A 6,000-nucleotide genomic window follows, 5' to 3' on the forward strand; every position below is an offset into this window, starting at 1 on the left:
ACGATTCATGTAAATTGCCATATATGGCAATGTTTCGGTACTCATGAGTATGAAATGTTGTTATTCTTTATGGTACGCGTGTCGTCGAGTCAGCCAAAATGAATTTCATTTTTATGAATAAATATTCAGCTTAAAGTTATTACTATTATTACTAATTTTGCCAGAGGCAAACATCTTAAAGTACTAGCATCTGAGGCTTCTCGCTTTTATTGAAAACCCTACCGCCCTTGAGATTTGAGCTCACGGCCGTTAAGCTGTTAGTCGAGGCACTTTGCCTATTCCGCCACTCGGGCGGATCATTTCAAAGTTAATGTTAGCCTTCGGTAAAGTTTTCGGATGAATTGTGTTTTTTTATTATTCTAATCTGTCGTAGAGCAGCTTTCTCTGTGGATTACATTTGAAAAATGAAACTTTCTTATTATCAATTCCTTGAATTCTTGACAAATATTAAAATGTGACTAATGAACGATTCGATGTGATTAGTTAAGAGTCGCGACTCATACGGTTTCGGTTTAAGATTGTTTCCGATTTTTACCAAGAGTATAAAAAATAGAATATACCTTTGTTTCATAGTGTGCAGCGATTATAATAATTTTTTTTTTTTTTTTTTTGTTTTTAACCACAAATGAGTCTTTAATGAAAAACTTTGTGCAGTTGCGTACGCACTTTCATCGCTAGAAAAGTATGAAAAACTAAAAACGAAACAAAGCAAAACAAAACAAACTCTGAATAGGTCGCATGCGGCTTAAAGCGAATTTATTAAGTTCTATATATTATTTTTATATTCTACAACGTATGTAAAAAATATTTCATAAGCTTTATATTATTATTAGTGTAATTTCTCAAAAAAAAAAAAATTCTACGGAAAATTAAAACAAATTATTATATTTGACGAAAATATGGCAACGATTGACTCTTACTTGAAATTTTTCGAGCGTCCTAAGCATATATGTCCAAATGCCTGCTGAGGAGCGAACTCATAGTTTGCAAGTCAAAATGACCGAAATGTAAATACGATAGTATGGAATTTTTTCTTCGATCGATCCATATTTCAAAACCTATTTCTCATCATTTTAGGTGAAACAATATTGTTTAAGAAAATCTTAGCTTAGTTATCTGCATTTATTTTCTACATATATATATATATATATATATATATATACATAAGAATATATAATATATTATATAATATTTAATAATCGCAAATTGTGCTTAGAAGATTTTTAAATCTAGTAAAATGTTTGTAAATTTTCAAACAACTTTTCCATATGCTATATATGCTTAAGATGAAATTTTTATACTTAATTTCATTTTTCATTTATTTGTGTGCTTTTGATAGATTTAATAGAAGACTGACGATACATAAAAATATGTTCGGATAAAGATGTAGTCACGCAGTTCCAGAAAGTTCGTCGATGAAAATATTGTAGAATCGATCGAAGAAGCGCAAGATTCATAATGAGAGAAAATTTAAAGACAGATAGAGAAAGGAAGAGAGAAAGAAAGAAAGTGAGAGAGAGAGAGAGAGAGAGAGAGAGAGTCATCTCTAAAAAAAACCATTAATTTTCTAAAAAGCTATTAACTGATAAAACGTAACTTAGCTTTACTGTTGTAGTTTGTGTGTATGTACATGAAAATTGAATAACTACCTTCTATGATACCGCATACCCGTATCTGTTTATATGTGCTTATAATGTAAATGCTAAAGTACTATTAATGTAATAACAATCCTTGTATGTTGCCGCCTGTGCTAGTTGGTGGTTAGCGGTTATAAAATAATAAGAATAAATATATCTTCTATGACGTCTGCTACCTATTCTCTTATGTATGTATTTTTTAATTTTATTGAGACCATTTGTATACATATATGTATATATATATTTGTATAATATGTATTTGAATATGTACTTGTATATAGCAATGTACACAGAATACACTTGAGAATGTATCAGCAGCGGTGACAGTAATTCTTTGTGTTGTTTTCATAACGAATTCACTTTAATTCAGTTTCTTTTTTGGTTCTCTTCTTTTCTTTTTTTTTTTTTTTTTTTTTTTTTTATCTACACCGAAGGGGTGCATAATTTTTATTGTCTATTGAAATTTATGAAGGTAACCGATAAGGTTATAGATGTGCATAGGTATGTATATGTGTGAATATGTGTATACATAAGTATTTAAGCATTTAAGTGTCTTTGTAAGGGCATTGAAAGGATTTCCGGTATTGAATAATTTGTCTGCCTTTCTGCCCCTTCCTATAGGTACATATGTTCTGATAAGCAGCTCTTAGTTCAGCTGATGCTTAGAAGCTGGAATATTTTAAATTTGCCAAATTCGTATTCTATACAAAAATAACATAAACCTAACCTAACAAGCGACCCTTGTTTTTTTTCTTCTTCTCGTCTCTCTCTCTCTCTCTCTCTCTCTCAGTATATAAATATTTCGTTTTTCTTTACATTCTTATGTTTACTTAAGTAATAAATTTAATTTCAATTATATTTTAACTTTTCATACATTAACAGACATTAGGGTATACATACGTACACACACACACACACACACACACAAATACATTTATATTTAAGCAATTCGTCTCTGATAGCGTTGAAGCGAAGCGGAACATGTTTAATCTGAAAACTATAACCGGAGCAATATTTATGCTTTTCCTTTAAATTTTATTATTACTGCTGTTGTCGTTGGTATGTATGTATGTACAACAGCTCAACTCGAAATATAGTGCATGCATTAATACACGTATAAACGTATGCACATACACGTACGTATATAATATTATATTTGTGTGTTGATGTATGGTTTCTTTGTTTTTTATTATGCAAGTTTTGTTAGTATGCAAATCGCTGAGGTGAGACCAGATGTTTTTTTTCTCTTCTCCTCTCTTCTCTTTTGTTTTGTTTTCTTTTTTTTTATTTTTTATTTTATTTGTAAAATTAAACATAGAAAAATAACTTTTAAACGCTTTCTAAATGGTTAACGGCAAACCAACAGTGGGTATATTTAAATGAATAACATTCATTGTGTGTGCGTTTATATATATAAAAACGCACATACATAGGCCGATTTTCATGGCATTCAAATTTAAACATTTTCGCTATGTTTTATTTGCACCATTACCATTTATATCCACCATCGAACCATGAACAAGATACACGATTTGTTAAAACCATTTCGCTACATATGCATATGCGAGTGCATTTTATTTATACATTTTAACCGACTTTACCCATCTACCATCTAATGTTAAATATGTATAAGCAAATGTCTCTGAGGCAGGGCTTTCTACGTTCACATTGAATCAAAGAATTGTTATTCAATTTCTAGCTTTGGTACACGCATGCTTCCTAAAGAAAGCCTCAAAATACTGTCTGCATTCAAAGTGAAGACGGCTCCCATATATACGATTTTCTCGACAAAGTCACTATTTCCTAAACTTTCTTTTATATATATGTGTTGACGATTTTGCCGGTGGTGTCGAATATTGAATCGTCCGTTTCAATAAACTCCTACACTCCTACTAAAAATCGACAAATTATGGTCCTTACCTATCCTATCGCGTATAGCAGTTAAATTCCCTTCAGTTTTTTTCGTTCACTTTGTCGTTTTGCTTGATTTAAAAGTTTGGCAAATGTTAGCATCAATTCGATTTCATTGATTACTAATCGATTCGAAATGATAATCGATCGGCTATACGGTACGGTCGATGCTAGCATACGTGATCGACAATAAACGCCTGCTATTCGATGATTAAATTGTAGACGAAGTATAAATTTAAATTTCAAAACTCGCTTAGACGACATGTCACGACTTAAGCAGGAAAAAAAAAAAAAACAAACTAAAGCGAAGCGCTTCTGTAACAGCATGAAATGATCTTTGTTCGATTCACTCTAGTATCTGTTAATACAATGGTGTACATTGTTATTGTTGCATGACGATTACATGAATTGACTTGAGGGACTAGAATTGAATTCTTAGACATTGTGCGTAGATGGCATGCAATCAATGATCTTTACATCGACACTTTAATATAAGAAAACCTCACATATATTTCGCTTCATTTATACGACACATGCCATGAACAGACTTGAAGTTATATAAATAATTTTGGAAGCAGCGGTATAGGTATCTAAGGTTCGTTTCGCGACACCTATATGTACTTCTCTCACTGGTTACTCTCTCTTTGTTGTATTCTACACAATTTGTGGTACGGGTTACAATTAAATTTGTGCGGACGCATGTAACATCCAGGGGTAGTTGAGATAGTACCAACCTTCAAACGAGATGTGTTAACCATTTATGACATGCCTACCATTAGTTTTCATGTTACGCTCATTTTAATGACGCTACTATTGTCTATGTAAAATAACGGAAAAATCTGAGTAGGGAGGACAGACGATAGTCATTCGACATTTGTATATATTATCCTAGAAATTTACTGAGTGACGTGTTATTTTGAACGAAGCTGACCGGCTTGGCGAGCCTGTGTGTCAGAAGAATTTTAAAGAATATTTATGTAAAAATAGAAAAAAATGAAAAATGTAAAATTTTAACATTCAGTCAATTAATCTGGTTTCTATCTCTTAATGAGAAAATTGTAAGTTTTCCTCTTACTTGAAAGTGAAAAATTACTACTATTACTAATCCTGCTACTGCTACCCTATATAAGTCAACATTTTTTTTTTTTTTTTAATTTGGACCATGGATCTCGTCGCATCTACCAATATTGCATACATGTTTACATTCAAGAATATAATCGTCAAGTTTCTATTACACTGATCGATTTAGAATCATTCTTCAAATCCATCCAAGGCGGACGATATTCAAAATTGTTTAGATCGGTCCACTTCTTCGGCCACTAACCATATAACGACTTATTTTGAAAACTCGTTAAAAGAAAAAAAAAAATTTTAAATTTGAAAATTTTTCGACAAACCAGGCTATGCAGTAGTATTTTGAAATTCTAACTTCTTATGGCAAATTTGGTTGGATTGAGGCAACTCAATCTTATCTCTACTCTCTCATTCCTTCGAAAACTAAATCTTAAAATGGCAAAAAGATATAATTTTCAATATTTCGTGGTGCAAATTAATTCATAATAGTTAGTTTGCAAAGAAATCAATCTTACCGAATTTGGACAACTTAGATCTTGTTTTGGATACGATCGCGTATAAAGATTCTCAGGAAACGTAAGCCCTTACTTGCCAGATAGATAGGCTTAATTGTTAATGTTTTCTCATGAGAATTTGTTCATGATTGGAATTTGGAATAAAAATTAAGTTGGCCAAATTCAAACCACATCGGTCTACTTGTTGGACCCCGATCCAATTAAGTATTGTCATAAATAGAAAACGATTTAATGCGCAATATGTTATGATGAAAATTGGTCCCATATAGCAATTTAGTATAAAAATTATGAATATTGAATTGGGATCATGTATTTCTTGGAGCCTAACATATATAGGAGTTGTCATGAAGAGCAAGCCCTTTTATGAGGAGAAAATTTTATTTCCTAATTTCTTTATGACGGAAACTGACAAGTAAGAATATTTTTAGGAAAAAAAGTTAACTTTGCTAAATTTTGAGCACGCCGTGCGATGTTTTGAAAATTCTCCAATATGCGGGCTTTCATCAAAAGTATGCCTTTATATGAAAATAATGTGTAATTTTTGGTGTATTTTGATCAAAACAAAGGAATGATTATAGTAGGAGAAGTGCAATAGGGTATCTAATGTTTCGCTCCGCCCGATTATAACCTACTGGTTTTTTTTTTTTTTTGAATATATTTTGCTCTTTTTAATTCGGCACAACAAACAATACTGAAAAACATATAATTCACTTAATACACTTAAAGTGTGCGGTGCACATACGTTTCTTATGATTTTACAAAACTAACACACACACGCACGCAAACAATTATAAACACACACACATACACACACATACACACACACACACACACACACACACACACACACACACACACACACA

The sequence above is a fragment of the Glossina fuscipes genome, unplaced genomic scaffold, assembly GCF_014805625.2.
Source record: "Glossina fuscipes isolate IAEA_lab_2018 unplaced genomic scaffold, Yale_Gfus_2 1, whole genome shotgun sequence".
In the NCBI taxonomy this organism is placed as follows: Eukaryota; Metazoa; Arthropoda; class Insecta; order Diptera; family Glossinidae; genus Glossina; species Glossina fuscipes.